Here is a 15133-nt window from a genome sequence, read left to right as displayed (position 1 = left end):
TTTATCTCTGGGCTTTCTATCCTGTTCCATTGATCTATATTTCTGTTTTTGTGCCAGTACCATACTGTCTTGATTACTGTAGCTTTGTAGTATAGTCTGAAGTCAGGGAGCCTGATTCCTCCAGCTCCATTTTTTGTTCTCAGGATTGCTTTGGCTATTTGGGGTCTTTTGTGTTTCCATACTAATTGTGAAATATTTTGTTCTAGTTCTGTGAAAAATGCCGGTGGTAGTTTGAGGGGGATTGCATTGAATCTGTAGATTGCTTTGAGTAGTAGAGTCATTTTCACAATGTTGATTCTTCCAATCCAAGAACATGGTATATCTCTCCATCTATTTGTATCATTTTTAATTTCTTTCATCAGTGTCTTATAATTTTCTGCATATAGGTCTTTTGTCTCCTTAGGTAGGTTTATTCCTAGATCACATTGCCTTTGTCCATATATTTTTCTTCATATGAACTCTCTTCTGCTTTCTACTCCCTGTCTGCCATTAAAAAATTATACAAACCCACATTACCTCAAGACTAGGCTCATACTCATTTCCTCCAGGATGACTTGCCTGATCCTCTACCCCAGCTTTGATCATTTCATCATTCAGTATTCATCACCACTCAAATATATGTTGCAGTGTGCTCCAAGCGTGTGATAGCTTTGTAAGTATATTTGTATCTCTTCAATTGTATTGTGTATTGTACGAGGGTGAGGGACAGTGTTTTAATATTTTTTTGAAAATTATTTTTTAAAAATAAAAAATGTATTTTTTATTATGGAAAATTTCAAACTCTCAAAAGCTCAGTAACTTTCTGTTCATTTCTCTTACCTGTTAGTGTTTTTCTTTAATTTTAGATTTTCTTTATATTTAGGGATATCAGCCCTTAGTGATGTAAATTACAAATGTTTTTCCCAGTCAGTACTTCTTTTGGGAATTCCCTGGTGGTCCAGTGGTTAGGACTCTGCGCTTCCACTGCAGGGGACACGGGTTCGATCCCTGGTTGGGGAACTAAGATTCTGCAAGCCACAGGGTACGGCCAAAAAAAGCCCCAAAAACAAACAAACAAAAAACCCACTTCTTTTAAAGCTTTATTGAGCTATAATTGACATAAAATAAACTGCACATATTTAAAGTGTACAGTTTGATGAGTTTTAACATAACACTCCTGTAACAATTATCATAGTCAAGATAACATTTTCATCACCTCCAAAACTTTCTTCTTACCCTTTTATAATCCACTCACCTAATTCCCTGGCCCCCATGCAACCACTGATTTGTTTTCTGTCACTATAGTACATTAGTTTTCATTTTCCATAATTTTATATGAATGGAATCATACAGTATGTACTTTCTTTTGTCTGACTGCTTTTATAAAACATAATTCAGATTCATCCATCTAGTCAATATCCTTTAAATCCAACTATCATTAAGGTCTTCCTTATTTCTCAGAGTTTAACATTTAAGGCAGTAGCTGAACATGATACAACCCTCTGGACCTCGCAGAGGCTTTTTAAAATGTTGACTTCTTTGCCAAGATTCGAATGTTTTAAGGATTAGTCTGTAACCAGGACTTACTTTTCAGAGAGGGTTCTGGGAAGGTGAAATCTCCCTATCCTTCTGTTACTAATTCCAGCCTGTATCTGCCACTCTTGAGCCAGATGACCCCTGGACCTGATGAACAGTTAGATGCAAGTGAGGCCTGAGCTCTGTGGGAGCTCTGTCAGGGAGAGCTGACCCAGGACTTGTTCCTCAAGGGCTGGAAGATCCTCAGGGTGAGGATAAGAATGGCACATCCAGAAAAGAGCTTGGCTTGGTAGAGATCCATGGACTCCCCTAGTGGGGAGAAAGGGAAAGAGGCAGGGACTGCTATCTCCCTATCCCTGAGGATGGGAGATGTAAGGAGACCTGAGAGCCGGGAGCCTTCCTCCTGGGCCTCCACAGGGCTGGCAGCTGGCCTGCTGCCCTGCCCATACAGGGGTAGAGGCTGCTTTGCCTTTCTGTTCTCTTGAGACTGCTCCTACCTGTGGTCCTCCAACGATGAAACCTAAGCCCCTCTGAAGTAACAAAGAAAAAGTACTCATCTGGGGAAGCCAGGCAACCAGAAAGAGAAAAAGCACTTAAACAATGCAGTAGACCAACTAAATAGAAATGCCAGAGGAGACAGTAGCTTGAATATGAAAATAATAAACAATAGGAGCACTTAAGGAAGTTCAAGTGAAGTACAAAAAAAAATTATGGAGCAAAAATATGATTTCCCATCTAAATACTTATCACCACCTGACTTTCAATCCATACACATCCACTTAAAAAAAAATCTCCACTAAAATGTAAGCACAATAAGAGCAGGAATATTTTCTCTTGTATACCTGCTGATCTTTTGTCAATGCCCAATGTCTAGAACACAGTCTTGCACCTGGTAAGCACCCAGTACATAATTATCGACTAAAGGAATGAATATCATTTAATGGCCTGGAAGAGTCAAAGCCCAGAGCCAAAAATACAAATAGATTGAAAAAAAAGTAAGAGACTTGGAGAATAGATTCAGGACACCTAACGTGGCTAATATAATTTACAGAAAAAGGAACAAATGGGAGAAGCAGTCATTAAATAAATAAATAAATATTTCCTGAGCTAAAGAAAGCATTCATTATGCAGATTGATGTTCCAGGAAAGATCAGTGTTGAAAAAAACATACCTAGGCTTATCCTGGTAAAGTTTTTGAACTCCAGGGATTCATTTGGGAGGCTTCCAGACAGAACATGGTATACCTGTAAAGTATAAGGCTCACATCAGAATTCTAATCCACACCACTGGGAATTAGGAGACAGTGGAAGAGTATCCACAGATTACCAAGAGAAAAAGGCTATAATCAGAAATCCCTATTTCCAGTGAAGATATCATCCCCTCTACAAGGGGGAACTATATCATAAATGTAACTTTAGAGAGTGTATTACCCGCTTAACCTCTCTGAGAATATTTAAGAAAGATTTTTAACCAAATAAAAATGAAAGGGACAGAAAAAGTGGAAAACGACAGACTCTTTGGGAATGTTATATAAATGCTAAGTAAGGACTCTAATCAAAAGGGACATACTTCAGGGAACAATTCAATAATATTTATGATGTAAAAGTACTAAATAAGTCAAAGCAGAACCTCAAAATTGTGGGAGGAAAAAGAGGTAAGAGCTTTCCAAATGGAGATGAGAGGAAAAAGTGCCAGTAAGCACATTTAAGCACATTAGTCATCAGGGAAATGCACATCAAAACCACAATGAGGTGCCACTTCACATCCACTAGGATGGTTCTGATTTAAAAAATGGACAATAAAAAGTGTTGACAAGGATGTGGAAAAATTGAAACCCTTATATACTTACGGTGGGAAACATAAAATGGTGCAACCACTTTGGAAAACAGTTTAGCAGTCCTTCAAGAAGTTAAATATAGAGTTACCGTATGATCTTGCAGTTCCACTTCTAGGTATATACTCAAAATGAGAATATATGTCCACACAAGAAATAGTACAGGAATGTTCATTGCAGCATTATCCCTGATAGCACCAATGATAGAAACAACCCAAATGTCCACTAAGTGATAAATAAAATGTGGTATATCCATATAATGGGGTATTATCTGGCAGTTAAAACAAATGAAATACAGATGCATTGCTACTATATAGAAGAACCTTGAAAATGTTATGCAAAATGAAAGAAGCCAGTCACAAAAGACCACATATGATTTCATTTATATGAAACGTCCAGAATAGGCAAATTTATGGAGACAAAGTAGATTTGTGGTTGCTGTGGACTGGGCAAGGTGGGAGTGAAATGGAGATTGACTGCTAATGGGTACAGGAATTCTGGGAAGGGAACAGGGGAACCAAAATGTAAAATTAGATTGTGGTGATAGTTGCACAACAATGTGAATATATTAAGAAACATTGAATTGAACACTAAGTTGGTGAATTATATGGTATGTAAAGTGTATCTCAATAAAATGTTTTTACATAAAGGGACTAAGTACTGATACATGAAACAACTTGCATGAATCTCCAAGGCCTTATGCTGAATAAAAGCAGTCAGTCTCAAAATAAAAGGTTATATACTGTAAGATTCCATATTTATGTATTTTTTTAAATTATAGAAGATCATTACACATTTACTAATAATCAAAACATATATATGTATGTGTTCATGTATATATTCACATACATACACACTAGAAACAGACTTTTTAAATTGCAGCATATACAGTAGTTTCTATTTTAATTTCTCTGTATGTGTGAAAATCTTGAAAATGTTAAATTCAGCTTGCATTAAGCAGTTGTCCTTTTACAAACGACATAAAATCAATAAAGACTCTTAAAATATCAGAAATGTTTACCATATCCTCTTAGTCCCCATAATGCAAAACGTCAGCTTCTTAGTTCCTTAGCTCTGTAGCTCCTTAGAATTTGAATGTTTGGGTCAATTCCCTTCCCTTTTTGTTAAGGAGGTAGTCTATATGATCAGGCCTTATTCTTCCAAAACCATCTTTTATTGTAAAATGAAGAAAACATGAAATATGTTTGTCTACAGTGCATGAAAAATAATTTGGATCATCCATAAAGCCAAAGAAGGACGTAAGGTATCAACGATCTCTTGAACGTTTGCAACAATCCCCAAACAATCTTTTCCTCTTTGTCACTTCTTGGTGAGATTTTTCTATGATTTTTAACTGTGTGAGTACTGCCCTCTTTTGTCATTTATACTTTTCTTGGCTAATCAGTTTGTGGATTTGGCCTAAGAAACTGTCTTTATCTTTATACTGTGAGCTTCATTAAATCTGCTTTTTGCTATTATTCTTGCTATTTTCCAAGTGTTATAGACTGCATTAAAATCACAGTCATGTTCATCTCACATGAGTTCTTCAACTTCCAGTGGATTTACTCCCATGTATTTTAGAAGAGTTTTAACAAAACTTATTTGTTGAATTAATAGGTTTGTTAATTAAAAGACAATACAAGGCAGTATATACCCAACAGTTCAGAGGAAGATTAAACCTTTTAGAAGATTAAACCTCAGGGTGGGGCTAAGGAAGAAGAAGCATTTGAATTGGGCCTTTGAAAGATATAGCAGTCAGGTAAGTGGAGACAAAAGAGAGGGAAATTTTCAATGAAAAAGTGATACAAACAAAGATGCATGTGTCTAGAATCAAGGCGCAAAGCATTCCAGAGTGTGGAGCAGAGAGTTCATGACTAAAAACAGCAAATGATAAGGTTAGAGAGGAGTAAACTAGTGCTAGATTATAAAGGGACTTGAAAGCCAGGATTAGGTTTTTGGAGTTCATCCTATAAGCCAAGGGATTCAAACAAGTAAACCGGGATCTATTTATGGCTGTTTAAGCCATTAGCCTCTGCTACCACCACCATTACCACTACTGCTCCCAGCCTGAAAACTGACAGTAGGAGCGGAGACAGAGCCTGCAAAGGCAACCCTTTCCTTTCCGTGGAGGGACTTGACTCAGTACCCCACACATGATGTCAGGATATATATAAACAAGAAGTGAGAATGATCGTCTCTTCACAAAATGGTTGGGCACTCCTGGCACTTTAACTAGGAGATCTTTGAAAGTGTTTATTTTTTAAACAATAAAGCAACCTGATAAAGGCAGAATTAATAAGGAGGAAAATGCAGGATTGTTTGACGATAGGAGAATCGGTGGCAGGGAGAATAATTGACTATTTTAATGGTCCAAGCTGTGAAGAATGAGACTCTATAGGGTGGCGGGGCAATGGAAAGAAGAGATTGGTGTGAAAGCCACAATTGACTGGATTTGATGAATGAGAAAGGGGAAGAATCAAAAGTTGCAAACATATATGCTGACTGGTTCTGCTTCTTATCTTACCCACTTTTTAAATCAATTTTTAAAATCTCCTTTCCTATCAATTAGGTATATATTATATGTTAGGTACAATACATTTATTTATATGTATGGTATTATAGACTAATATAACATTATATACCATTATGTATTAGGCATAATATATACCTAATATTGTATACAGGTATATTATTAGGTGTATATTTCCTATGTTATCTCCAGAACTTCTCAATTAGCTATGTCCTCCTTGTCCATTCCTCTGACTAGAATGTCTCCCCTTGTCCATTTTCTCTCACCCATTCTGCTTTTTGATAAACTACCCATCCTTCAAGATTTAGCTCAGTTATCCCCTTGACACCATCCCTGATCACCACTTTATTTTGTTTAACTTCCTTTTTGATTCCCACAGTATTTGTACCTATACTATAACAATTATTTTTATTTTCATAATTATTTACATATTTCCTCTCGAAATTCTTGAGAACAAAGGGTTACTCTTTTGGTATCTGTAGTACCTAGCACAGCAACTGACATAGAGTAGGCTTTCAGAGTATTGGTTGAACTAATACTAATAATAACAACCACCTAGAGACAGACCATGCTAGAGATGCGTGTTAGCACATGGAAAAACTACAGTGGCCTAGCAATGATCATGCCTGCTGAGCTCTGATATATCTGGCATTCATTTCATTTGCATATTACACTCTTATTCTCTTACCTAAAATACCACTTTTATTTTTAGACTTCCACACAGAGAATTTTAGTTGTTTTTCATGTCCCTTAGATGTCAAGACTTTTCCTGATAGGAGCCAACCCTTCCAAGACGATCCCAGACATGTGCCGTGTTTATTCCTCTCCTGTGATTTTGAGTTCTCCATGATTTTTAAGGTTTTTAAAAGTTTTACTTAAAGCTCCTACTGCCTCAGTCCATGTTACTCCTCTCCCTCGGACCCTTGCAGCACTAAAGGCAATACCACAGGTTATCAGCTCTACCACCTTGGGCAAATCATTTCCGTTTTCTGAGCTACTTTCTTCTGGAACATGGGAATAATTCTTCCTCACAGGGTTGTTGTACAGGTTTGGTATGATGATAGTAGGAAAATTTCCCTAAATTGAGTCACTTAGAGACTATCTTTATAATCTTTCCATTTTTATGTATCCTTTTTGCATTCTTTTTTTCCCTACACTGTCAGTGCTTTTCTACCTTCCTTTATATAAGAAACTTTGTCACCAAATGAAATATCAGCAGTGCTTGCCACTCTATAAATAAAATATAAACTAAAAATAGATGTAATATAAATGATTTTAATCTTGCTATATACTGTTGCCAAGCAGAAGCTCTGAGCCTGTTAAAAAAAAGATCATTGAGTTTTAAAGAGATGTTACAGATGTTCTAGAACAGACATAAGAAAATTCTATTTGATAAACTGCTTCAACTCCCAGGTAACAGGGTTAATGGTAGGGGTGTAGGGAGAAGGTGGAATCACATCCTGATAATCTAAAATCACAGTTATAAAAACCTACCAAGATGTTTAGAACAAATGATTTTAATGAACTTTTAGTGTAAAATTATGATAAATATTTATGAATGCTTGTATTCTTACAGAAGTAATCAAAATATAAAAATAACAAAAGTGAAATAGTGTGGTTACTAAATGTTTTCAAATAGTAAAAATTGAACCATATTTACCATCCTAGGTAGGTGATCTTTATCTCTTCCTAATATCTCTACCCTTTCAGCCCTGACTCTGTCCATAACTGCATGGGCTTCTCTTTACTTTCTCATGCCCAGAGTGGGGGAGGGGTTCTTTTATAGTTTTTTAATTTAATTAATTAATTAATTTATTTTTGGCTGTGTTGGGTCTTCCTTGCTGCATGCAGGCTTTCTCTAGTTGTGGTGAGTGGGGCTACTCTTCGTTGCAGTGCGCGGGCTTCTCATTGCAGTGGCTTCTCTTGTTACGGAGCGCAGACTCTAGGGGCGCAGGCTTCAGTAGTTGTGGCACGAGGGCTCAGTAGTTGTGGCTCAGAGGCTTTTGAGTGCAGGTTCAGTAGTTGTGGTGCACAGGCTTAGTTGCTCTGCGGCATGTGGGATCTTCCTGGACCAGGGATCGAACCCATGTCCCCTGCACTGGCAGGCGGATTCTTAACCACTGCACGACCAGGGAAGTCCCTCTTTCATAGTTTTTTATGTTGAATTTGACTCTTCCACCAGATTATGAGTGTCTTAATGTCAGGAAATATACTCATTCTTTTATTCCTCACAGTATCTTAACAGTTTTAGGTGTCTTTAAAACTTACTGAATTAAATTATTATTGTTTGTTTGAGTTGATGTCATTAATAAACTTGTACGGGGAATGTAGTACAGGCACTCTTGGGTAATTACTATTGTAATTATCTAAAAATCTCAAATCATGTGTTAATGCATATTTAGTCCAAACTATAAATGTATCAAATTTTGAAATAAGTTGGGTGAATCAAACTATTAATACCACGTGCCCATACAATTTTAAGCCAATGAACCCAGGGATTCACCCACATTACTTCTATATTTTCCTCAGTGCTATTGTACAATTGCAAAGTGTTTAAAGTTCCAAGAAATATCTCTAGCTACCTAAATTCTAATTTTTACCGTGATTATTTGAAGCACTACAATTTTTATTATTTCTCTTGAGGATCATTCCATGGCTCATCTCAGATATCTTTATAGTTAAAATTTAATGCATATCTACCATCTCTAATCCTCACAGTAATTTTCTGTGGTGTAGTTTTATTCCTCTTGCAAAAATAGTAAATTAAGGCTAAGAAATTATATCATTTTCCCAGAGTTACGTGAATAACGTGGTAGAGCTGGGATCTCACCTGAGCTTTATCTGCTTCCAAATCCTGTGTTGTCTTTTCTTTATGCCTCGTATTTTCTCCGGGGCAGTTGCACAGCTATCACAGAGGACCTCCTTTCACCACCTGCATTCCTCATCACCAGCACTGCTCTTCTCCCAGTCTTCCACAGCTCAGAAAATGGCATCTCTGTCCATCTAATTGCTTTGGAAAAAACTTTGACTCCTATCTTTCTCCTCTACCCCATATCCAGTCCATCAGCATACTAATCTTGTGAATCCTTCCATTGAAACATACCCAGCATCTAATCACTTCTCAGCACCTCCACTACCACCGAGCTGATCCACGCTACCATTATCTTTTCTGGGACCATTGTGAAAGCCTTCTAACTATTTTCTACCTCCTCACTTGCCTCTTGCAATCTGTTCTCCAGACAGCAGCTAGAGCAGTCATGTTGAAACATAAATCAAAACCTTCCAGTGGCTTTTTAGCTCACTCAAAGGAAAATGGTAAGTCCCTACTATGTCCTACAAGGCCCCTTATGATCTGTGCCCCTCTGCCAACACACACATTCATCTCTTATCCCACATCTTATCACTTTTACCTTGCTCGTCTGTTTGGTAACTTAGCTTCCTTGCTGTTTATTGAACAGGCCAACGTGTACCTGCTTCAGGGTCTTTGCACTAACTTCCCTCTGCCCACAGTGTTCTTCCTACAGGTACTTGTATGGCTAGAGGCCTCACTTCAAGTTTCTGGTCAAATTATCACTTTAGCTGAGAGACCTTTTTTAGATTCGGTGTCTAAACTATAAATAGGCACACAAACCATGCCCCCACTAATACTAATCCTCTGTCTTCTTACTCTGCTTTTCTTTTTCTGTTTTATAACTCTTATTACTCTTAACATGTATGTTGTTTGTTTATTGTTTGTCTCTTCCCCACTAACATGGAAGCTCTTTGATGGCAGGGATATTGTTACTACATTTCTAATAATTAGAACAATGTTTCACATGTAGAAGGTGCTCAAAAAATATTTATTGAGTAAAAAAATGAAAAGAACTACAAATTTTAAAGTAAAAATGGACATTAGCTTCGAAGACTAACTCATGAGCTCTCGTTCCAGAAGATATCATCAGCCTCTCAGCTTTCACCATCTTCACTACAGTCATGATCATATCTTTCTAAGATTTCTGCAGTAGACTCCTGCTTGTTTCCCCCACTTCTGTTCTTGCTCCCTCCACAATCCACCCTTCAGCCAACATTCTCCATCTTCTAAAAGGTTAATCAGACCTATCATGCTGCTATTGAAAACCTTCCAACTATTTCATATCATTTTTAGGATAAACGTCACACTCTTTACCATGGTCTGCAATACTGCAAGAGGTATCTGCTACCTAATTTGTTAACCTTTCTTTCTTTATTTTTTTAAAAACTGCTTTCCTACTCACTGTGTTTTAGCCACGTTAATGTTTCCCAAACACGCCAAGCTTATTCCCATTCTAGGGCCTTGGTGTAGCTACTCTTATGCCCTGATCAGTCTTTGTCCAGATCCTCGCATGTTTGTCTCCTTTATATACAAGTCTCATCTTAAAGGTCACCTCCTCAGAAAGTTCTTCCCTGTGTACCCAATCCAAAATAGCCTCTCCAAAAAGAAAAAAATAAATAAATAAACAAAATAGCCTCTCCACTCTCCTTAATTTTGGACTAGTGTTATAAAGAAAATAATCTTGATTATTAATTTTCTTTTATTCTTTTTCTAAAATTAATTTTTATTGGCGTATAGTTGATTGAAATGTTGTTAGTTGCAGGTGTACAGCAAATTGAATCAGTTATACATATACATATACCCACTCTTTTTTGGATTCTTTTCCCATATAGGTCATTGCAGAGTATTGAGTAGAGTTACCTGTGCTATACAGTAGGTTCTTATTAGTTGTTTATTTTACATATAACAGTGTGTATATGTCAATCCCAAGCCCCCAATTTATCCCTCCCCTGCTTTCCCACTTGGTAACCGTAAGTTTGTTTTCTACATCTGTGACTCTATTTCTGTTTTGTAAATAAGTTCATTTTAATTTTCTTTTATACTTTATCTTCCCATATCTGCGTGAGAATAGGACATTTGTCTTTTTTTACTTACTGCTGTATCCCTAGCACATAGAACAATGCCTGCGACTTATTAATCACTCAAATATTTGAACTGATGGATGGTTGAATGAATGAATGAAGCTTTATAATAGTCATCTGGGGCCCTTCATAAATCTGCAGAATCTCAGCCTCCTCCCATGAGATCAAGTCATTAGGGTTAGTTATATGACCCAGGGATTTGTAGTTTAACAAATATTCTAGATGATTCTTTTGACTAGGCAAATCTGGAAAATACTGATTTAATGGGAGTATTACGGAGTGAATGAATGAGTAAATGGGAGTGATGGTTCAGGGAGTTCTCTTTTAACCTTAGCATATTGATATGAATTAGTTGAACATTTCCCAAAGTGTATACCATAGAACACTAATTACACAAGATGTTTGATGAAAAGCAAGGTATCTCTTCTGATATATTTAGGAATGCTGAATATTATATTCTTCTTTGGAGATTAGTTAGGTAGCCATTAGCATATTGGAGGGTCTGAGAAATTAAACATTATAGAAATCTACTTGACTATTAAATAGGTTTGCCAAACTTACTTAACATTCCTGCTCCAAATCATTTTCTCCCCAAACCCCTATTAATAATAAGGAATATGCACCATACATGAAGTACAGTCCATGGTTCAGTGCTGCTACCCCTGCTTATTCTCTCCATGGTTAGCTGTCTACACAAGTCATTTACATGCAGATAGTTTGGACTAAACTATAAATCCCAGCAGAAACTATCTTTTTTTGACAGATACTTCTAAATACCTTTTAAAAATTATATTCCTATTATATTAAAAGTTCAAATAAGATCTTTCGACTTTCCTTTATGGGGTAGCCTTGAAGCATAAATAACTAATGATTTAATAACTTTTTGTATGCAGTGCTTTACATTTCCATCTTATTGCTTAATTACTTTGCCTAAAATTGCCTGATTTTTTTCACCCATCTATTTACTTAAACCCAGTTACTCACATGTAAATTTTCTTAGGTCTGTCTAGTTTCATTGCAGTCAGTTCAAAATCTATGTAAAGAGGGTAAGCTTTTCCAGTTTTACCTTATTTCAACTTGTTTTCCCTCTTAAGTTTCCCACCAAAATTAAAACCTACTCATAATAGAGAGGCAGAATCTAATAAATGTGAACGTTAGAGTAATTGTCTTTGGTTCCATCTTTAATCATCTCTGCCTAATTCCGAGTCACAGTGGCTTCTTATGATGATGCTGCTTTGGTTTTTTTAAAGTTGGAGTCCAGAAAATTAGAAATGTGTTAAGACTGGTGATTTCAGGTATTTGGTATCTTTCTTTCTTTTTAAATTTTATTTATTTATTTATTGGTCGTGTTGGTTCTTCATTGCTGCACGCGGGCTTTCTCTAGTTGTGGCTCGCAGGCTCTAGAGCGCAGGCTTAGTAGTTGTGGCGCAGGCTTAGTAGTTGTGGCGCACCGGCTTAGTTGCTCCACAGCATGTGGGATCTTTCCGGACCAGGGCTCAAACCTGTGTCCCCTGCATTGGCAGGCGGATTCTTAACCACTGCACCACCAGGGAAGTCTGGTATCTTTAAATAGTTTTTGTAGTATGTCTAGATAATATAGACAGTAGCATAATAAGCTAATTGTCCTGATGTGTATGCCCTTGGTCATGCCTACTTCTTTTTCTAAATGTTTAGGCAACAGTTTCCACTATTGATTGCATTATTTTAATGAAATTACTGATCTGTCTTTAATGAAGACTTAAACCTTTTACACTGAGTTGTAGATGCAAGATATAGGCTAGCTTTATTTGCTTTAAATTCTCTGCCAAGAATAGTAGATGAAGGGATTATCAAAGGAAATTCAGAAAAAGACTATTGCTATGGGGAAACTAAGGGAGATAATAAGGCTCTTCAGAAAAACTTTTTATAGAGGCAGTTTTGCAAGTGAATACCACCCACAATCATTTTTTTCTCTCTGTGCTCCAAGACACGTGGCAAGAAATTAAATAAAATCTCTGTTCTTTACCGTTTGCCCAGGATAAACTAAATATATTGAGCAAGTGCCCATTTTGTAAAACTACCATATCATTACTGTTACAAGGAAATAGTTTCAGTTCATTTTTCTGATGGCATTTACCTGTTGTGAAAAGGTGTATGTTTCTATTTTTAATTTGAACTACCATTTTGCCTGTAGAGTATCACAGGCTTTTGTATATAATCTGGTTGTATTATGACCTAGGAGTGGCTTAATTTAGGAAGGCCATCAGAGGGTTAAAATAGTCACATTATTGGCACATTGTTCCCATTACAGGAAGTAATTTGGTTAAAACAAGTATCCTCTTGAGTAATATTTAGGACAACTCCCAGTATTAGGCAAACTTGGGTGTGCCCTCATTAGTGACACAGGCAGGAAAAATGTTAAATGGGAGAGTTCAGACATAGGACAATATAAAGGTGCCCAGACACATCTCAGAGCACTGTTATCATGTTGAATACACAATTTGGATTGCAGCCCAGAAACGCCCTTCAACTTAAAACCCATTTACCGATTGTGATTTTTTACAGGCATGGCTAGTTTCATCCTGGTGGGTTCATGAGCTTAAATTTGCCCTTGTTTCAGCTTTTACATGTATTAATGAAGCATTTATTTGCAGGTCCTTGAGGTTAGTCTTCATATAACCAAATAAGTATCAGGTAAAGATTGCCCTGCGTTCCTTTAATTATAATAAATGAAAAAACTTGTGAGGAACTATACAGTAGACTTATTTCTACTCATCTCAAATACAGTCGCCCCTCGGAATCCAGGTGGGTTTGGTTCCAGGGCCCCCCCCACCCTTGAATACCAAAATCCGCAGATGCTCAAATCCCTTATATAAAATGGCGTAGTACGGTAGGCCCTCCAAATCCATTGGTTCCACACCCCCGGAAATAGAGGACTGACTGTATAGGAGGGTGTTCAAGGAAGAGTCCTGGCTTGACTAGAAAATGCACATATATCATGTATGCACAGCTAAGAAGGCAAGGAAATATACAGTAAAGAAGGTGGTAATTCTGGGCTTCCCTGGTGGCGCAGTGGTTAAGAATCTGCCTGCCAATGCAGGGGACACCAGTTTGAGCCCTGGTCCGGGAAGATCCCACATGCCGCGGAGTAACTAAGCCCATGCGCCACAACTACTGAGCCTGCACTCTGGAGCCCGTGAGCCACAACTACTGAAGCCCACGCTCCTAGAGCCTGTGCTCCGCAACAAGAGAAGCCACCGCAATGAGAAGCCTGCGCGCTGCAACTGGAGAAAAGCCCTCACGCAGTGATGAAGACCCAACGCAGCCAAAAATAAATACATAAATAAAAATTTTAAAAAACAGCCCTGAAAAAGTTATTAAAAGAAAAAAAAGAAGATGGTAATTCTTTTTAAGAAAAAAAGTCATTTATATACCCCGCCCTCTAAAATCATACCTATTCTGTCTGAGTTATCTGAGATGTTTTTCTATTTTTTTCATAGATAAATTCCCTGGCAATTCCAGATAACTTGTTTTAGGCTATCGTACTTTATTTTAGAGCAAGAAAAATTAGAATTACCGAGTATTGAGAAACATGAACATAGGTTCTCAAACATCAAGACTGTATCTCCAACCTTTCTCTTTTGTCAGTAGTGTGATATGTCTTTGGTCACTCATTAACCCAAGCATTCTTCTCAACTTTAGATGTTAAAATCCAAGGTTCTCAACTTTGTTCTGAAAACACACCTGCGAGATAAAGGCGTTCCCATTAGTGACAGTATCTGGGAATCAGAATCTTGAGAAGTGTATAATTTTAGGGAGAATGGATGATGCTGATAACTCTTCTGCACCTTTGCCTTTGGAATCACTAGAGTAGATCTAGATGATGACCAAGTTTCTTCTGGTTCTGAAATTATATGATTCTTTCTGTACTCTTCCTTTCATGTTATTATGTACCTGTTTCTCTATAATGATAGGGCCCAATTTTCCCCCTACATGAGGGGGCGGGGAGAGAGAGTGATCTAATACATTAACATGCTCTAGAACTGTTAGTCCTACTTTTGTCTTATGTACAAGAACAACCCATATTCTTTATTTAGATAGGAAATAAAACTAGTTTAAATTAAAAACTGGGAATTCACTTTCCTAGTATGTTGGGGAAAATATCTTTTAAAAATTTGGAATTTCTCTTTTTCAAAACCAAATTAAGATGAAGAAAATCTTCTAAAAATATATCATTAAGGGCTTCCCTGGTGGCGCAGTGGCCGCCTGCCGATGCAGGGGACGCGGGTTTGTGCCCTGGTCTGGGAGGATCCCACATGCCGCGGAGCGGCTGGGCCTGTGAG

General features: G+C 37.3%; 1 protein-coding gene across 5 annotated transcripts in view; it reads left to right on the top strand.

The window, feature by feature from the left end:
* SLC12A6 (solute carrier family 12 member 6) overlaps window positions 1-15133 on the top strand; it is an 89391-nt gene that overhangs the window by 27736 nt on the left and 46522 nt on the right. The gene's annotated exons all lie outside the window — the stretch shown is intronic.

The sequence above is a fragment of the Physeter macrocephalus genome, chromosome 11 (assembly GCF_002837175.3).
Source record: "Physeter macrocephalus isolate SW-GA chromosome 11, ASM283717v5, whole genome shotgun sequence".
NCBI lineage: Eukaryota > Metazoa > Chordata > Mammalia > Artiodactyla > Physeteridae > Physeter > Physeter macrocephalus.
The sequence above is the reverse complement of the archived record's forward strand: the minus strand, read 5'-3'. Positions and strand labels throughout refer to the sequence as shown.